Source organism: Anomalospiza imberbis, chromosome 3 (assembly GCF_031753505.1).
Source record: "Anomalospiza imberbis isolate Cuckoo-Finch-1a 21T00152 chromosome 3, ASM3175350v1, whole genome shotgun sequence".
Classification (NCBI taxonomy): domain Eukaryota; kingdom Metazoa; phylum Chordata; class Aves; order Passeriformes; family Viduidae; genus Anomalospiza; species Anomalospiza imberbis.
Genome location: NC_089683.1, coordinates 94888312 through 94909036, shown reverse-complemented (window position 1 = coordinate 94909036; position 20725 = coordinate 94888312). Strand labels below are relative to the sequence as shown.

At 38.2% G+C, this 20725-nt stretch overlaps 1 long non-coding RNA gene across 1 annotated transcript; it reads right to left on the bottom strand.

Annotated features, from left to right (window-relative positions):
• Positions 1 to 1022: 1022 nt before the first annotated feature.
• On the bottom strand, positions 1023 to 3533 carry LOC137471463 (uncharacterized). The gene is made up of 2 exons (XR_010997624.1): positions 3394 to 3533; positions 1023 to 1288 (listed from the first exon to the last, which is right to left on the bottom strand). It is a non-coding gene; the product is annotated as an uncharacterized lncRNA (long non-coding RNA).
• Between the last annotated feature and the right edge of the window lie 17192 nt (positions 3534 to 20725).

Genomic DNA, 20725 nt, shown 5'->3' with positions numbered 1-20725 from the left:
TGAAAGCCAGGGGTTCTTGACCCTGCTTTCTCCTGAAAACTTTGTTCTGTTGTCACCACTAAACTGCAAAATATATCTGTTAAGAGTCAATCAGCATCTTCAGCCCATGCAGAAAATTATTATTCTTTTCCTAAAATTTCTGTATATTTTATTTAGAAAGCTGACACACCTTTTTTTTTTTTTTTAACTCTCTTCAAAAGAGAATAACATGAAAAATTCCCCACACAGTTTTCAGTAGTGTCCAGATTAGGATAGTTGAGTTGCCTGTGATAGGAAAAACCAAACCTCAGTTCTTGCCCCAGCTCACCCTGACCTGAGACCTGCATCTGAATATTGCAGATTCTGGGGCTGACTAGAATTTACTGATTGCCATGGCAAGAAAAAACAAAACAAAAACAAGCAAGGAAAACCCCCCAACACACAAGGCATTTTTAGTTATTAGCTATCATTAGTTAAGGTAATTTCTTTATAGATATTCCTGTGATATATAGATATTTATAGACATTCCTGTGATTTTTGATAAATAATTACCAAATCTGGATTGATTTGGAAGGAAAAAAGTCCAATCTGAAGGTGATGCTGCCTTCCTTTTTCAGCCAACAGCTGGATGTGCAGCAGCCCAGAGTGCAAAGCACAAAGAGATGCAGCAACCTGGCGTCAGAGAGAACTTGTTTTAGGTAGATTCAGGAAGCAGTGTGAAGGCAGCACTGAGGGTTGTGCTGTGGCTTGTGGGCCACAGGTCATCTGCCAAAGCCAAAACTGAACACCACTGCTTGAAGAGCTCAGGAGCAGCTGTAGCCATAGGAGTCACTGCAACACTCATGTCCCTGTCCTGTCCTGGCCTTAGAATGTTAGACTAGAAACAAATTGGACCACACTGTTCTGCACATACCAGACCAAGATAATAAACTAGAAGCAGGATGACCCAAGGGTATAAACCAGTTGGTAGCAAGAAATACCTTTTCCTCTGTCTTTGTGCCATACAATGCAGCTGCAGTGTGTGACTGAGCTCTTCATGCACTGTTACAATAACAAAGTTATTGAGGTCACAACAGCTTAAATTGTAGCCAAATCCATTGCATGTATACTTGGAGTGTTTGTGCTCTTTAGTCTGTAGAACATGAGCTGTTACTTACAATTTCTGGCACTATCAACAAAACCAGCTCTTCCCTGTGACACTGTAAGACACCGCTCAAGACAGATGGATAGAAGGACATGGCCTAGCCAGAAACTGTGGCAATGCCATTAAGAACAGTCATGCTATCTCTGCTAGTTGTCACCTTAAAACCTGAGGGAAAAAAAAATTGAGGGTGTGACCCCCCCAAAAATAATATGAGAATTAGGAATTTAATAAGATTTAGGTGTTTAACACTCTTAGCTAAGAATAAGAATAAGAATAAGAGAATAAGGCTTTGTGCCATCTTTCTTTTGATTTTCCAGAGAAGAGAAAATGGTGGAGAAGCATGAAATCATGACAGGTCAGAGCCTCCAGGAATATCCTGGGCACTTTCTAACAAGCACACAGTGCTCAGCTTGAGGGAAAGTGTATGGATGAGGGGACTGGGGCCTGCAAGAAGAAGTAACGTTCAATGTGTCTCAAATGGTTCCCAGCTTGCAAGCTTTGGCCAGCAAAATCTCCCAAGTAACATATTGTTTTCTTAGTGAAGACCACTTGCTTCTGGATTTTGACTCCATGAGAGAATAAAGGTCTGGTAACCTTGAGGGCACATTGCCATGGCTTTGTCCCTGTTGTGGCAAGAGAAAGGCGGCACTTCGTTTTTCCTTTTATTTTTTACTTTTGTCCGCTATATTTTTGACTAAACCTCTGGGGATCTGAGTAATAAGAGACTTTTTGTAAATTAAGAAAGTAGCTAAATAGAGTTTTTTCAAAAGGCATTTCCCCATCATTCTTTCTAAAGGAAAGCAGGTGTTTGGCTCAAAGGGACTTGTTCTCTTGATAGCACAGTATGAGAGTAAAACTGCATTGTCCCCTAAAGCAAAAATAAATAACTTCAGAAAACATGAGAACTGAGTCCTTGGTGAGGAGGTGAAATGGATGTCCACCCTCTTGAACTAATTTATAACACCAAAGATGTCAAGTGACATACTGGAGGAAGAAATGATTTGTGGCTGAGAGAAGCTTTGCAGAGATCTCAGAGGCTTGGCCAAAGGCAACTTCATCTTGATAGAAATGATTGACTGCCAAACTAAAGAGAACTGTTAAGACTCTCATCTGGGAAAAGGGGGAGAGCTGCATTTTCTGACTGTGGACCCAGACCCAGTTACCCATAGCCTTTGCCAGAGCCAGGATTAAAGCATGCCAGGCATTTAGCCTATTCATTGGGTGCCCTTTGGAAGGACATATAAATCTTAAGGAAGGGTTTCAGTATTTTAAATATATCAACTTTAGAAAATATATAGCAAACAGGTATCTAACTCTCCAGGCACTTGGCACAAAGTGGAATTTTACACAGAGGTTGTTTAAAACTTGTGCCCAAATGTGTACTTATCTGCAAAGCTTCCTTACCATCTGATTCTTCTAAGAGCCCTGATTTGCACGATCAGAGCTTGTAATTCTCACAGCAGGGTCAAGGCCATAACCAGTTTATACAATTTAAATCAAGCATGCCAGCTTACACATTCCAGTGTAGACCAGCGGTTACCACTTGCAGTGAGATTGCCACATTTGGGGCCAGATTTACAGAGCACACAATCAGGCAGCTACACTGTTTTATGTCAGCAGTGGATCAGCCTGTTGGGCCAAGGCTGTGAGATACTTTGTATCATGCACATACCCTCTTGAAATTAGGAAAGCAAAGAGATATTACAACAGAGCATAGAAACACATCCTGCGATTCAGGTGTGGGGAAAAGATGTCAGTACTGATATAAAATTGACAGTTGTGTGATGTGGTGATTCCTTATCTATTGCAAAAAAATAAATGAACAATTTAATATTCCAGAGTTAAGGATCTAACCATTCCGGTTTACAGGGCTATAATTCAGCTTAGGGTAACATGTTGCACACCAGAGGAATTTAGCCTTTGACCTGATTAGATGCCAGAATCATCCAGTTCCATTCTACGTGTGAAACTTCACACAGCTCTAATTACTGAATGCCCAAAGAAAAAAGCCAGAGGTGCTACAGAGCTGGCAGGTATTAAAAAGAGTCAGAGGTAGCTGCTCCTTATGTTACTCTCTGCCTCCTGAGAAACAATAGCTCAGAAATCATATAGATTTTCGTGGGAAGAATTTCTAAAGGTGAAAAGGTGAGATTTGATGTCTAAATCCTATCTGTGACTATGAAAATCCCTGCATTTGTCTAGAGTTAACAGAACACTTGAGAACCTAATGAAACATAGATTTTAATTATGATATTTGGGAAATTACTCACAAAGATCTTGTTATTGCTGTTGAGAGCAGCTCATTGTCTAATGATGTTGAACAACTGCAGAAAAGAAAAGGTAATTAATATGAACAGAAATGAAAGAAAAGCTCAGAGTTAAATGTACTGAAGTCAAGAAACTCCAAGGCATCTCCATACAAAAAAGCTTAACTCATACCACTGTATTCATGCTACACAATGAGAGAATTATATTTCAGAGTGGGAAATGAGTGGTCTGAACAATCACAGATGCCATCATGGGTTATTAGTCAATACTAAAACCTAGGAGAAAACAGGAAGGTTAAAGACCTCTCAACATAAAAGAAAAACAGAATAAAACACACCTGAGGTTTGTCAAAGGTATGCCAGAAGTATGCTACACACTTCTATATGAAAAAGGAAATTATCTGGCTTTCAGAAAATCATCAGATATGTCAGATATAGGGGAAAAAATAATACTGAGAAGGTGAGTATTAGTTCCAGTATTTCAATAGTTATAACAAACCAAATAAGAACACAACAAAGCACAAACCTGAAGGACTGGAAGGTTATTAGATGTGCACCTAAAAAACATTAGTCTGGAGCAGGAAGTATTTAATACTTTCATTATTGACTTTGGAAACAATCAATAGAAATGCTCAATTCTAAGTTTCTGATCACATGAAGCCAGGGAGCTCTGCCCCTGCTGAGGAAGGTAGGAGTACTGCACAGGAATGATCTTAACAGCATTCAGCTGCATGGACAGCAATACATCAGCAAGTGAAAAACACTACTTCCCATCCAAGCTCATGGACTGTGATTTACACAAAAAAGGAAGAAAATGAGCATGGTATTTTATTTGATCACAGCCGGCACTTTAAAAAAAACAAATGCAACCTCTCAAGGCTTCAGGCAAAGCAGAAAAGGGAATTACTAAAACTATTGCACCATGCCCTAGTACTAATAAACCTGAGGCCATGTAGATAAATTCTCATCACTGACATTCAAGAAAGGTAAAAGACTGGAAAACATACAAAGAAGGTCTATTCAGATAATAAGAGGAATAGGTAGCCTCTCTTATGAGAGAAAATTAAGACAACTTGGCTTATTAACTTCCAAAATCTAGGCCAAGCCTGTATGTGTTCAATTATTTTATCTGTGGTTGGTAACATAGGCAGCAAAGAGTTCAGCACAGCCACCAGTGCAATTGAAAAGTAGGAGAATGTTTGAAACTGTCACAGCAGCGGGATCCTGGCCCAGTATTCTTGCAGGGACATTGGATCTATAAACAGAATTACAGTCATGCAGCTGTCTGCCAAAGTAAGGGAGTAGAATCAGCAAGCCCAGGCTCTCGCTTTTGTCAAGTTTTCTGATAATCAGAGGCTCGAAGCACGGGCAGTGCTGCGGTCTGCAGACAGTGGCTCTGGCTCCCAGCACCACTATGGTACCCCACACACCGGGACGCTGCTGCACGAGGCCACAGCACAGCACAGCAGAGCTCTGTAACTCAACACACATCGCCCCTCAGAACCTGATGCCAGGCCCCAAACCATACTTGCTGATGTAAATTGAATACATAAGTTGTCACAGATTTTGGATGCATTGAGAGGACTTGTGCAAGACTGTTTCCTTCAATGATTTTGATCTTTTAATTTCACTTTTTAATCACAGTATCGGTTGCAATGGTTTTCCTTTCTTTTGAATTCCTGATGGAAATCATCATTTTCCTCTGACATAAGACATTAGAAATAATAAAGGAATACTAGGAATTATTCTACATATTGAGAAGACAAATGTTGCAATGATAATATTTTAAAAGAATTGTCTTAATGAACTGTTGTTTCGTGGCCTGTTTGGAGCAAATCCATTAATTCTAGCTCTATTTTTCCCTGTCTACACTAAAAGGGATACAAACTTATTGAAGAAAATAACAGATACAAAATGCAGTGCCGTGACCTTCATTAAAAAAAAGTAGCCTGAGTATTTTTGTTCACTTTTTCCAGGACCTAAAAAGCCCTGATGAAAAGAGCTGATGCATTGTGCTGCCTGTGCTTTTCATGGAACTTCCTAGCAGGGATCAATGAGGGAAAAAAATGTTCAGGGTTGGCTTGATTCAAAGTATGAACCAGAGGTCCTGCTAAACTAGAGGCATGAATCTTGATCCAGTTACTCGCTTTAGCCATTGGTTACATATGATCCCACAGAATTAGCACGATGCAAAGCTAAAGGGGTTTAGCTTAGTTATGTTTTCAAAACTGTCTCAGCCTTTGAAATGTCACTGTTTTATTCAAAGAGAGGATTAAGAAAAAGTTACTATTCTTTATACTGTTTCAAATACACTGGAAAGCTGCTTCAAAGCTTCAAAACCCTGCCTCAGGCCCCCTGGCTCTGTTTCATATCTCACAGAACTGTCCCGAGGTCCTTCGTAAATACTTCGATTTTCTATGATAATGAATGAGAAATGAAATGAGACAATTGTTCTCAGTGATACTCTTTGGTATTTATAAATGTGGCATTATTAATTCCACAGGTTGTGTAGCCTTTGTAGAGAAGTGGGTTTCGCTTAATTTCCAAAGAATGACAAGACAGAAAGCAATCAACAGAGATGGGAGGTTATTTAGAGGATATTTTAAAATTAGCTTTCTGATAATTATCATATGACCCCAGGTTAAACAAGAGTTTCCCATAACACATCTGGGTCATTTAATTTCACTGGTTAACATAAACATTAACACTGCATCTGTCTTATGATGGTCTAGTAACTTGCTTCCTACATCTTTGGAATGAAATAAAACAGCATATGGGGTAAAAGAAAACCAAGCTGAGTTACAAGCAGTGAACAAGTCAAGGTACATTTTCAGCATTTATACTCCTCATAAATCTTCAGCATTTATACTTCTCATCTAGCCAACTAATAAAATTTTATATTTTTTTCCTTTGAGAAACAAAGAAGAGGTAAGGTGACAAAAGTACTATACACACAATTACCAACCCGAAAAGCCAGAACATTTCAGGAGATACGTAGTATACTGAATATTCATTCACATAATCTGAATATAAAAACTCAGTTTTACTGTTTTTTGTGAAAAACCCCTCTTCTATTTTTTCACTTTTTTTTTTTCTCCAAATTGGACAATTTCATTCACTCTAAAGCTGAGAAAAAAAACCCCGTGACATAGGACTTACATTAATTTCAGTATATCTTCTCTTGAATTGTCTCTACTGATCATGTGTTCTAGAAACAGAAATACAAGTTGTCAAACTATAAAAAAAGTCAAACAAAATCAGTCTGCAGTGCTATTTGTAATATTCATTGGATTTTGTCAGTTCTTCCATTTACAGTAGTCCCTTAAAAGACTTTATCTTTTATGTGTGAAGCCATGTGAAAGGCTTTATTCCTAGCTTAAAGCACTTTTTACTTTTAAGATAAATAAAAAAGGGATCATCACCTCAATCTATTGAGCTAGGGTGTACTTTTTTCCTTCCTCTCTCAGATCACTGAATTTATTTCTGTGTCTAACTTAAACATGAAATTTTAGTGGGAAGGTCTGGACAGCCAAGTAAGTAGCATATTGCTTAGCAGCTTCATGTCCTACAGGCTTAAACAGAATTATACATGTAGGAACTGATTATCTCTTTTTTTTTGGTGCCAAAACTGCCATGAGTAATTGGGAAAAAAAAACTTTTTCAGAGCTGTACAATTTTTTTTACTGGCAGAACCACAAAGAAAGATAATTTCCAGTTCAATATTGGAACATCTATATGTACTGATTTTTTAAAAGGTGGGAAACCCATTTCACCACAAAAGCTATTTCTTCTGCAAATGACACTTGTTACTTATTTCTACTTCAGTGAAATTTTGCATGAAAAGTGGCCAGAAACAGAGTTTTATGTATAAGCCATATGTCATCTTCTGAATATAAGAGATAATACTCCTAAGAAAAACACAGTAATTTTTGGGGTGTCTTTTAATTTTCCTTAGGTGTCCCATCACAAAAGCCCAATTCTAATGTAATGACCAGCCAGGATTTTCATAAGCTTTGACTATACAATAATCAATTCATAATTCAAGCAAAAATATTATTAGACAGTAATCCTGGTTATGTGTCACATAGGCCAAATGATCTTGTATCTATCAAATACCCTCCTCCATCCTTGTCTATTTGTTGGTTATCAACATTTAGAAAATGGAGGATATTTTTATTGAGGTTCTTTTGTTGGAAAAAATTAAACAGCTGGCTGCCTTTTAAAGTTTTAATTTTGATTTAATGTTGTCTTGTGCCTGACTTATGACAGAATGTCAAAGAAATGTGCTTGAGGAACACATTCTGACAATATCAAGACATTGCATCTAACTTTACAATACACTAATGGCTTGCAGACAACTTCTCCTTCTTTGTTTATTATGCAAGGAAGTGGCTGTCTTCTCATGGGACTCTGGCCCATCTGTTAGACAGCCAGCAAGATCAGCAACAGAGCTGTTTTCTTAGATTAAAAATGGCAAGACATTATTTTCTAGTATTCTTTCCTACATCTTTCAACAGTGATTGACTACACTTCACCAAATTGGGCCAAAATTATGCCAGCAAGTAAAAAATATACAGGGCATAAATACCAAATATAAAATCACAAGAGAACCAGTTTGGAAAACTATTAATTCTACTGCAAAACTGTGCATTTGCAAACTCTGCTCAGCAATATGGAGAGCTTAACTGAAGGAAATAATTCATTTATCAGTTAAGAGATATTTATAAAGCACAGCTGGAAAAGACTTTAAACAGAGGATCAGCCACAGCTAAAAGTCTTGAAAGAAATCTTTTGGCAGCAAGTTGGTTTTCAAAAGTTTAAATTTCTTAACATGAGAGCAGAGCTGCATTCACTCTGTGAAACATCACTGTCTCAAAAGAAATTACCTCCTCCATTTTCAAGAAGAGCCTGTGATGTGGAAAGTAAGGATGACTGTACTACGCTGGCCCAGTTCTTCTTTTGTGAAGTTGGAAAGTTATTCTCTGTAACTCACCTCATAATTTGTACAATGGGAACACCAATACTGTTTTCAGTAGAGAGATTTTGGGAACTGTTAAAAAAATCTAGAGATGGCAAGATATCAGAAGGGATCAAACAAATATTTGAGAAGTATCTATAGCAAATGTCCTTAAGATTACAGCAGAATAAGAAACAAAAAGATGACGTGAGATCAACTGTATAAAGACCTACATGGAAAAGCACCTAAATACATTCTTGCTGATTCTTATCGAGATTCGTGTTTTATCTTGTGCTCAAATCCTTTCTTAACAGATGCGGTTTTTCTGAATAAACTTCACATTTACCAAATGAGTCCTGAAGATTTAGCAAGAACAACTTGAAATAATTTGAACATAGCATAATTCTTCATTCAACCTTTTTAGAGGAGCATGGGTGTGGTTAGGCTACTGCTGCTGAAAACTTTCATTTCTTACAGGTTTCAATAGTGCAAGCACTCAAATGCTTGTGGGAAAGCAAAATGAATACCTTCTTTTACCTAAAAAACCTGTCCAGGAAAGACCCAGGTCTGCAATATTATCTGATCCCCTACAACATTTAATGATGAATGATGATAATTGGTCAAGAAGAAGTTAGTACTGATTGGAAGAAGCCAAATCTAATGTGCGTTGGCTGAGCTGGAAGCAATCTCTTATGGCACTCATACAGAATATGGGAATTTCAGACAGTGAAGCTTAAGGAACCAATTCATGAATAAAGAACAAAGATAAAAATATTTTCTGCCGGGCTTTGAAAGCAAATCTGGAGAAAATTTCAAGAATATAAATGCGGGACCAGCAAGGCAGTAGGCTGGATGTACTCATCAGCTGTGGGGGCATAATCATCATATATAAGCTGTGATGTGATGGTCTACAAATTGCAAAATTCCATCTGAAAAATTAAAATCAAAACCACACATAGCCAGCACCTGACAGGAACTGAAGGAGAATGAAAAGAATAAGCAACTTTCCTGATCTCCTCTTTCACTACAGACCGAGTGCTCCTGCTTTCCTGTTTCCAGCTACAGTTCAACTCCCTGACTCTCACTTGGGGAAGTTCCCAAAACACAGACCACAACATCCCTCGAGTGCAATGAAGAGGAAGACAAGCAAACAGAAGGCATGTGATGAAGGTAGAGCTCCATGAGAAGTGTAGATGAGCAAAAGTTTAACTGGGAATGAGCACAATGCATCAATAGACAAGGTCACCACATCAGTGCTTGCCATGACCAAGGTTTGGTTCAAATCATCATGCAGAAATATTTGACAAGACAGACATATTCTGCAGTCACCACACCAAGCAGTAGGGGACATCACCTGGAACTATAGTAACAGGCATAGAAGACAGAGAGTGAAAAATGGGAACTGAAAGCACCCAGCTTGGTAACAGATATCCGCTTGGATCATGAGGATTTCTCCAGAATAAACAACAAGGACTCTACTAAACCCAGAGCCACAGGCAGAGCCTTTCAGCCCTGGAAGTTCTCTGCACAGAGTTTATCTCGGTGTTACCAAGGGGCTTTTATGAACACACAATAAATTTGTACTCGGTCCCCTTTACCATGTTTCCTTTCTCAATGGCATGCTCTGGTTTTGCAGGATAGATGAGGAGTGTATTTCTGTGAATCTCTTTCTGCTGGAGCAAGAGTACATAAACATCTTCCTTAGTGCACAGGCTTCAGGCCATCACCCTTTAGCTGCCCTGAGCAACTCTGGGGGCAAAGCTGCTGGAATCACACACTGTTCATAGCACAAAGACAGCGCTTGTGGAGAAAAGAAAACCCATTTCCTAATTGGCACAGAGACTGCCTATCAGCTGGCCACATGTGCATCTCATGTCATCTTAAAAATTCCTGAAAATAAGATTGACACTTCATTCTTTCCTTTGACTCTGTGAAAAGTAAGCTGATTTGAGTAGCCCCAAATCATCTTGTTGACCAACTCTATATTTTCGGTGTTTAGCTGGGCTTGACATTGCTCCTGAAAGCAAGAACCAGAACTAGCACAGACAGTAGTTGTTTTAGCATGCAAGTACATTTGGAATCAAGGCTTTGGCATCTCTTTCATCAGGAAACCTATTCTAAGGAATGCTGCTCTTATCTAGCAGATGTTTTGCTAAAGAGTTTGCTTTGTCCTTCACAAAATATGGCTCAGAGCCCATATACACTCCACAGTGGAGATAAGAGTGTTGTTTTTAAGGTAATGAGTGGAAGTCTCTTTCCCCACAGAAAGCTCTTTAGGAATCTTTGATTGTGAAGAAATAAGCATTTCCCAATGAGGATCTAGAATGTCATTTGTAAACAGTTCACGTTTGGATTAAATTTTTACTACACAAATTACTCTGTCCTTAACTGAAAGAGTGAAGTTGGATGTGTAAAAGGATAATTAAAAATTAGCTGAGTAAAAAGTTTGCAAGAAACGGCTTTTTAAACTGATTTAATCCCTTTCTCTGCTTAGAAATTATCTACAGTCAGTCTTTTGTTATTAATTCCTTCGGTACTCATCTTTGTTAGTCAGAAGTTTTGTGCAAACAAATTTCTCCCTACTCATTGCACACCAAATGCTGACTGTAAGTGTTCTCTTTAGCATTTTAATATGTTCACCACTTGATAGGTTCAAGCTGTGCAATTGGGTGTCTAAGTCACATGATGTTGTTTATATTCTCAGAATCCTTTTGCCCCTAATGATTTTCATATGGTTGAGACATAAATTTTGTTTTATGATTAAATGAAACTTGGCTCAGAGGAGCCAAAATTAATTTTTCAGGAGCATTTTGTACAAACAAAACTCCACTGACATAAACACATTAAAAAGGGGTTGTGAACGCAGCCAGAGTGAAAAATAAAATCTATTTAGAAGATGCCAAAGTGCAAGAATATTTTTTGTCCAACAGCAATTTTTGTTCTTATCAGTGACTAAATGCCATAGATTGCAAACTTTCTTGATTCAGTACGAGTTTCTATGTAATCTGTGGGTTTTACATAATGTAAACCTTCACACAGAGTAATTTTACTAAAAATGTGAAGAAAAATATATAAATTCACACCACTGTTTGTGCATAAATATTTCCAGAGCCAGCTGTACTTCTGCCAAATCTACACAAAAAATAATTTTTTTTATTTCCACTCTCCTAGGAAAGCAGCTTTCTTTAAAACAAACCTTCATAATACATGTTGTTTGCTACCATTTCAAGGCCTGCTACACTAATGGAAAAGAATGTGCTAAATGTAGCATTATCATGCAGGTCAGGCAGGGCAGCCCGGTACACATTTTCCCACAATCTCTGCTCATTAACATCTAGTTCCCCCATTGTGCAGATTTTTGGCTCTGTTCCATCAGAGCAGAGAAGAAAAATGTTTACAATATGCAAACTTGGAGGGACACAAAAATAAAAGGGGGGCTTTGAAATGTCAGTCCTTTGGGATGAAAAGTTTCAAAGGGGAAGGTAAGTCAAAGGTTACTAATGGGATGTCTGCAACACCTGCTTTCAGTGGAGGTTTCATAAACAATCTTTACTTCTCAAGAACAGTTTGGCCTAGACAAAAATACCAGCTAAAATATCTGTGGCTGGCTTGAGCAGCCTGGTACCTCTGAACAGAAAGGTCAGGTTTGTTATAACCTAACATGGCCTTTCACCCTGCTTTTATTGATAAAATGAGATTGCCTTGGTGGCCAACATTGCTTTTCACGTGTTGAAGCGGAAGGCACTGGACGTGGCATGCTCAGCCTCTGCAGGCGAGGAGGAGGACGAGGAGGAGGGGGAGGAGGAAGGTGATGTTCAGCATCACTGCTGTAGAAAGCCCTGCTCTCTGAAGAAGAGCCAGATTGCTGCACGTGGGAGTGAGTTCTGCAAATTTCAGAAGTTTCCCAGCTCAGCTAAATGTTTCTCATGAGGCACTTTTGGTAACTGTGAGCAAGTTTCATAACCGTCATAACAACTCAGAGACCTTCAGTACTAATTTTCCCCTGAAACAATCAATGCATATTTCTAAGATTTTAACATGGAGAAGGCAAGAGAAGTGAAATCTTGCTAAATATTCATCAGATCACTACAGCACCTTAACACATAGCCTTTATGTATGTCTTTTACTGAGAAAACATTCCTGAAACTGAAAAGCAATACCTTCCTCTAAAAGGCAGTGATCCAGGAACAGGGTTACCTAAAATGCTTGTCGTACACCAGAGAGATCCTGCAGCAAAATTGGCATCCAAGTCCCCAGAAACAACTTCAGGGCACTCCCCAAGACATCATCCTTGTTGTCCTGCAAAAAAAGCACAGCAGCTTCTAAAAAAGCTCAAAAAAATTCCATTTTAGTATAGAAGTAAGGAGAAATCATCATGATAGATAAAGCCACAAATTGGCACTTGGATCTGATTATACATGAAAACTATAACCCATAAAACTTTCTCACTTTTTTATAACAGAGCTAATTGCATTTACATGAAGTTGGTATTGCAACAACAAAAAGAATGACATTTCCTCCACAGTAAAATATTATCAAATGTTATCTGCTCTCCTGTTATATTATCATATAACATTTCTGATCAATAGCAACCAATACAATTTCATCAGCAGGATGATTAACCATTACCAAATCAAGTCTGTTTTAACACTCTGTGTTTGTCCCCAATGTTGGAAAGAAAAAGCCCCAAGATGAGGAAGATGATGGTGGGCATTACAATACATACAAGCACAGATAGAATTCCAGGAAGTTTTAGGGAAAGTGGCTTTTAGGCTTTACTGTACTTTACAGTTTGTGGAAAATGCATGTTTGCCACAGGTGACAGGAAATCAAATCTGATCTCATTACTTCAGCTGAATTTCATTTTCACAATGATAATCAATCCCTGTTTCTCCAGAGAATTTCTGCCAGCACCTCATATGGCATACAGGACATATCCACCTGTAGAGGACACAGATGCAACATGAAGTTTTTAAGAGAAATACCAAATGTATTTCTACACATGCATTTATTCAGACAGAAAATTTTCTATTCAATAACTTTTTGTGAGCTGTAACTGTCCTAAAAAGAGATCAAGTACACCAATATGGATACATCTTTGTGGTAATGATGACTCAGTCACATCATGTCTAAACTGGATTCTATCTGGCCAGCATAGGTAGAACACAGAATACTTCAGGACTAACAGTCATGAAGAATTTAGTATGGCATAAGCCATTTGTTTCATGTGAAAACTGAAAGCTGGACAGCAAAGTAAACACAGAGAGTGCACTCTATATGCCGTACAAATATAATCTAAGTTTATTTATAAATACACAAGAAGCTGAGAAATGTCTTCAAGAAACTATTTGCATTTTTCATTTTTCTTGTTTGCAGATATGCAACTCTAGAACTTCATCTGGAGAGCTTAAGATAGTTTAGATATGTTTGTAAGGATGACCCTGCTTATTTCACAGAAGTTTTCCCTCCCATGAATTCATTGAATTTTCAATGCATTCAGTGGAGCTGTTTCTTTTTACACTGGACTGAGATCAGATTAGGCCCTTTTGTAAATGGTATGTCAAGAAACATGTTTTAGTCAAATGTAAGCCTTTAAAGCAAAGGTTCTGCTTTTGGTTTACATAATGATATGCTATGGAGAATAGCTTTCCTATTTTATATTCCTTCCCTTCTTCTCATACCGCCCATGCCTCTTCTCTTTATGTGCTGCTTTAGATCTTTCCTTCTTGCTGTTAGTAGAAACCACATTTCATTTGTGCCCTTGAAACAACATATCAATATGTTCAAACTTCCTGCTTTTTGACTGGAAAAGCATTCAGAATTTCTGGTAGGACTTTCAGCTGGCCAGATGGCTGAACAGCTCGCATTAACTTCTGCACAATGATGGGAGGAAAAACAGAAGAACCAGCACTGGCTCCATCACTGTCTGCTCAGCAGGACCCTCAGCATAAGGAATCACTGTTTTGGCCCAAGTTGTTACAAGGAAGTCAGGTACCACTGTACAGGTGTTAAATCAGATGATCCCATACTTGACAAATGCCATTCCCTTCACTGTGTAGCAAACAGACTACTTAAAAAAGATTTGAACACCAGTTTAAATGCTCAGAAATGGAAGCACAAACACCTGGAGTATCAGTGTGATGCCAGATAACTACCACTTGGTCTTTCTTCAGACCTTCAGGTTTTAATATTCTGTGCAGAACCGAAATGCTGACATATCACTAATTTTTTTTGCGTGCAACTGCTCAGAACTAAAAATTACTACTTGAACAGTTGAGAGCATTGCCTATTTTCTTATCAGAGTCAGCATCTGAGCAATATTCATCTGCATCAGTTCTTTCAGTAACCTGCTTCCCTCTTCAGTACTGGATTTTTTTTGCAACAAATCACTCTGCAAGGGTGATGTTAGGGCTCTGGAAAGGGGCCTAGCAGAGAAACATGAATATATGTTATGGGAAGCCCACCTCCCTTAGGGCAAAAATCTCGGCTAAAGCACCTTGGCAGCACATTAATTGCTATAAAAGACTCTTTCTTTGCTGACCACAAATATGCTGTGGTCAACAAGAGGTCTACTCACTGTTTTGTTAAAAACACTGATGATTTATTTTGCTTCAGCCATGTGTGAAACTAGTCACCACATTGTGAATAATAATATCCTCTGAGTCTCAATGGAGCTCTTTTCATACAGAAAGATCCGCAAAGCATTTAGCTAAATACTTGATATGGCAATCCACTGGCTGACCACTAAAATATGGCCATATCTGGGATGGAACAGTGCAGTTAAACAACAATGCATGGCAGCAGAGGAGACAGAGTAGAAAAAAGAATCCATTAGGAACTATAACAAGAGCTGGAGTAAAATATAACTACGTCAATGAAGCATGAGCAGCAAATAGAGCTAAAATTATAAATTTGAAGAGCACCCTGGAATCTGTGGCTACAGGAAGAGTTTATACAGTTCCTTGAGAGGATGAACTCCAGCTGCACAGTGCCCTCTACTGTGAGATGAAATCCATAGAGGCTCAAAGGGGTGAAAATTATGTATTAAATCACTTGTCCTGCTTGGTTTCTGCAGCTCTATCCTGAGGCTGTAAAATCTCAGAAGAACTGAACTGAGCATGCAGGATCAAGCTGGAGTGGTCTGCTCTGTGTAGGATAGCTTGGCATCTGCTAAACCTGCTCTCCATAACACTTTCCAAAATGGCAAATGGGATGAGTACCAGAAGATATAGTGATTAAGTGACTTTTAAACATCTACAGTTCTAGTAGTTTTGGTATTGAGTGTTGTCCATCTCATTAACAGTTTGAAATACAGGCGAAATTACAGACCTGTATTTTTTTTTTGTACCTTTGAGAGGCAAACAATGCCCAGTTGGCTAGGTCTTGGTGGGGAAAAAAACAACATCACTTCAGGGAAAATAATAATAATTAAAAAATTTAAAAAACCTCACATCACATTTTGTACCTGATGCTGCAACATATTCATGCTAAAATTTTAACAGTCCACCTATATTTCTGATATTTAAAATGGCTCTTACTTCACTAGGGCATGCTATTTTGCTCTTCTAAAGCATCCTAAATATTTTCTACTGAGTAGAATACATAGCAAGCTAAACTCATAGGGTTTCCAGCAGGGCACATGAAGACACCCAGGAAGGTTTAAGCACAGGAAACATCTCAGGTGACCAAAAGAAAGAACAGTTAGTTCAGTAGCAAAGGGCAGATCCTGTGACAAATCACACCTATGTTCAGGCGGCTCATTTGAGCCCTACAGTGGTTTCTTGTGGTAAACCCTGGCAGGAGTTTTATTTCCCCTACACCCCAAACACACACACACTCTGCCTCAAGAGCTGGCAGATCACAAGAGGTTTGCAGCTGGTGTAATGTTTTTCCCTACCACCTTCTAGCAACCTGCAGGAAACAAAGCTTCTTCAGGGAGTTTGGTTCATTAAAAAGCTGCCTTTAACTCCATTCTAAGGCACAGTTATTTTACCCTTTTATTCTTCAAAGTAAACATAAAACAAGTATGTGAACACCCATTCATTTCAGAACAGACATCCACGTGAGCATGGACGGGACAAAGCTGTGGTGAAGGGCAGCAGGGCTGAATGTCCTGCTGAAAGTATTCAAACCAGACATTGGAGGGAATGGAATACAAATCCATACAGAGCAAAAGAAAATTTCTGGACAAATCTTGTGGAAGAGAGGAAACACCTAGAAGTGGCTTCTCTTTCAGAACCCTCTGCCCACCAGGTGGGGAACAAATTACTTGCCCAGAGCTCTTCACAGTCCTTTGGTACTTTTAAATAGTGCCAGGCTGAGCAAGTCACTTGTTGGATTTCAGTTGCCAGAAGACTCCTGAGCCACACTTTATATGCATCTAACTAAAGGAGATGCATAAGTTGCAGTTCAGTCCTAAAAACTTACCTTTGTACATATCATTTTCTGTGCATTGTGGGTTTCTCAGCAAATATCATTACTTTAAAGCTGCAAAACAAGTGAAACTCAAGGTAAAACGTGAGAGGAATTAAAGCAAATAAAAAGAAAATCTGGAGAGCTGTAAGGAATTATTTGGAAACATGAGTGTTTTCCTAGTTGTGGAGTTTTCCTACGAGAGTCCATAGAGGATTTCAAGATGTATATAACCTGTACATTTCAAGGAGTGGTTTCAGCAATCTAGTCATATCTAGTGGCAGTGATTTTGCTGGAGATGGGGAATAGCCAGGGGAGATGGTAAACAGCCCAGTTCTGAAAGTCACCTGTTGCTCTCCCTCTCTAGCACACGTGCAGTCATTGCTGCTGCTGTCTGTATGCAAAAAGTTTAAAACCACTCTTCTCCCCTATGTCTCTCTCTTTTTTTTTTTTTTTAATCCTTGAAAAGCTTTTGTGGTGTGGCAGGGAAATATAGAGCTGGGGTAATGCAGAGAAAGAGGGAAATTTCTATATATGCTGTATATAAATAATTTCAAAAGGGCAGATTACAGCTTGCTTTACTTTGAAAGTAACAATGTTTTGTACTTCCAGCTCTTTAGAGAAATCAGGCCTCCTTTAATATGCTCAACCAAGATCCCTTTTAAAATTCTAGACTGTACATGAATTTTATATGTAAAATCACAGTCAGAAATATGAAATTCCTTCTTTATTATACTAGGAAAAAAATCACAACCTCTTATGTTACTATCTCCTGGCTAACTGATTTGCTTTAATTTTCTACTAGCAAGGAAAAGGCTGAAAAGAAACAGATGATTTGTACTTTAGAAAGGCTTTGAAATAAACCAAACATTTGCTGCATTCAATAATGTTTTCTTCACTGTGTCTATCAGCCCAATAAGCACAATAGCAGTGGAGTTTTTGGATAAGTGAAGAGCCTTTTTTTAACACAGAAGAGAAAAACAACTTGTTTACACTTTAGCAGCTGCTTAAAGATAACAAATTAAGTTTAAAAAGGCACATACTAATATTAACACATGATGTTCCCCAGGCTTGAAAGTAAAAAATCAGAGCTCCATTAGGCTTAGGCACAGATATTAGATTAAAAAGAAAAACAGTGTTTTCCTCTTGCATTTCTGGAGAGAGACATTGTTTGCTGAAGAATGTAAAAGTCAATCCCCCAAGGAATGCCAGAGGCTTTTTGGCAGACTCTCTGAAATTCAAGTCAACTCATTTCTATAATAACTAACATTAGAAAGAAAAGGGGGAAAAAAGGAAGAAGTAGAAGAAGAGACATAATTACTTTCAATGTTTACATGGCTCTGGCTTTTGCATCTGAAAAAGTATCAGACTGAAAAGACTGGACTTAATCTAACTTTCAGCAACTGACAGGTAGACTTCAACTACTAATTATTCTAAGTGGGCAGTTAGTCTTCTTAGCTCATCTTAGAACAACAATGGGAAAGAACACTCAAGTTTATAAGAAAAGAAAAAACTCTGATGTCTCATATTTGTACTTGTTCAAGCTATGTGACATCTAACAATATCAGCTTTGTGTTTAAAAAGCCAAGTTAACCAGCCTAACATCAGGGTGGGCATGCATTTCACTGTGAACATCCCTACAAACATGGTTTAACAAATGTTCTCCATTCAAGCTGAACAGATGGAAGAAAAATTACTCTAGGCATAAATTTTATGGATGCTTAAAAATAAGAGTGCTCAGGCTCAGGAGGATAGAAGTTGCTATAAAACTGACTTGCTTACTTGGGTGTGCAAACCAAGGCTTTCTCCACCCCAAGGAACTACAGACTAGCAGTGCAGCTCCCATATTTCTGGCGTATACAGAGCCTTATTGGTAACTTTAAAAATATCTCTTGCTGAAGGGAATTCTGTATCAGTGTCAAAGGAGATTAACAAATCACAACGTCTCTGGTTGTGCTACCCTCCTGTATAGCTCTTTTTCATGTTAAAAACTTTAAAAGTGCAATTCTAACTCAGATCCAATCCTGTGAATATGAATAGATCTAAACTGACTTATAATGACATCAGTGAAAAGTTTTGTTCGCTTGCAATAACTTCCTGTAAATAGGTGTTCTTACCACATATTACTAACAATTTATAGCATGCATCAATGCAAAGGCTTTAGAAGCAAGTATGCAAGTACATTCGTTCAGCTAATTTTGTACATGTGCTTTACAGTACTTACTGTCTCTATTTGATTTCTTCAGGCTGTGTTTAAGTGATTCTTTTGACTTGCATTGGTCACCCAAAGCTTTTGGGACTACATGTGGGAGTTTTCAAGCAATCCCAACAAGGCTGCTGTTCAACAATATTGTCTAACTAAATCACTAGCTAGATTATGCAGTAAGAATACCCACAAGACATAATTAAAGCAAAAAAATACAACAACTCTCTGTGCCCAGAAGGAGTATCTGAAGCTCTTCTGACTGAACTTAAAAATTTAAACAATCTAAGTAATTTTTGCACAGAAAAAGTGGTACACTGGTCAAATAACTTGTGGCAGATAGTTTGCTGAAGGGCAGCTTAGGGAAACATAAAATCCAGCTCCAATTGAGGCTAGGCTTTTTTTTTTTTTTTTTTTTTTTTTAACAGTGTGATTAGCCTTCCAGAATGACCAGTTCCTGAGACATTTTGCTAAGGAAAGATAAAAAAGGGAAAAAAAGCAACAAAACAGAAAAACAGTTGTTTCATTTGCATTTCTTAAACTACTTTGAAGAATCTGTTGCCCAGAAAAGATAAGGCAGGGCATTATGGAGTTTTACCCATCTTTCATGCTAACATATAAAAAAAGAGAAACAAATATATTTTCTGTAAAGGCATGCCAATCTTCCTTGTGGATTGTTTAGAGGCACTAGTTGTTGGTTAACAGCATCTTTTAGCAATGACAATACAGCAGCATGGATGGGCAACTCAGATAGCAAAAGCTCAGTAGTATCTATAGGAAGAAAGAAAAAAAGTTTTTCACGGATTCTGAGATTACATGCCTATCGGTAATTCTAAGTACACAGGAAAGGTTACTGCACTAGGGATTCATATATTTATCAGTTAATCTGTCCCAAAGCCATGGAAAGTAATTAATGAAAAAGATAGTCAGGCATGGCTTCAGGCAGTAATTCAATATTACTCTAAATCTCTGCATGAGCAAACCTGTGAACCAAGGAGGAAATGCATACTGTACAAGGACACTTAGGTTCTGAAATGTGATCCCCCATGGAGTTTTCAGATGAAGCACTTTGCCAGTGATTAACTCAGTGCATTTGAATTTCATTATTTAATGTTTTAGATGACTGGTTATTTGTGGTGCACCGAGAGGAAAACAAGTTTTCCATGAATAAAATCAGAGTAAAAGGCAGATAACAACCAAGCCATCTCAGGTCATTCAAATTCCCATTGGTCCTTGCTGATCTAGTAGGACATTCAGTGTATGTTCTTACAGTTGGGATTTTAAAAAATAATTATGCTACATTTTTGTTATATTCTGGTGGCAAAAGATCCATGCTAAGACACATAGAACTTTTTTTCCATACTGGTAGACACTCTCCCATAGGGTTCTAAGAATCAGAAGAGAGAATCATTTTGGCTTTTCAGAATTTTTCAGTGTGCTCTGAAAATGCCCCAGTTACACCAGCTTCTACAGTGGCGCTGCAATCTTCTGCTCCAGGGCCCTGCATGCTGAGTGCAGCCAGGGAGTTGAGCTCTCATTGTTTTTATAAAAGACGGGATCCCTCAAAACTGCCTCCAAGGTGAGGCAAGGAATATGGTTGGCACACACCTCTCCAGAACTTGGAGACAGGCAGAGAATTATTTATTTCTCTGTCCATTTATTCCTAAGCAAGAATCAGCTGAAATAATCTGAGGTGTTCTTCAAATTAAAAGATCTCTGCAGAGAAGCTCACTGGATGTGTACATTCTTTGCCAACAAAATGA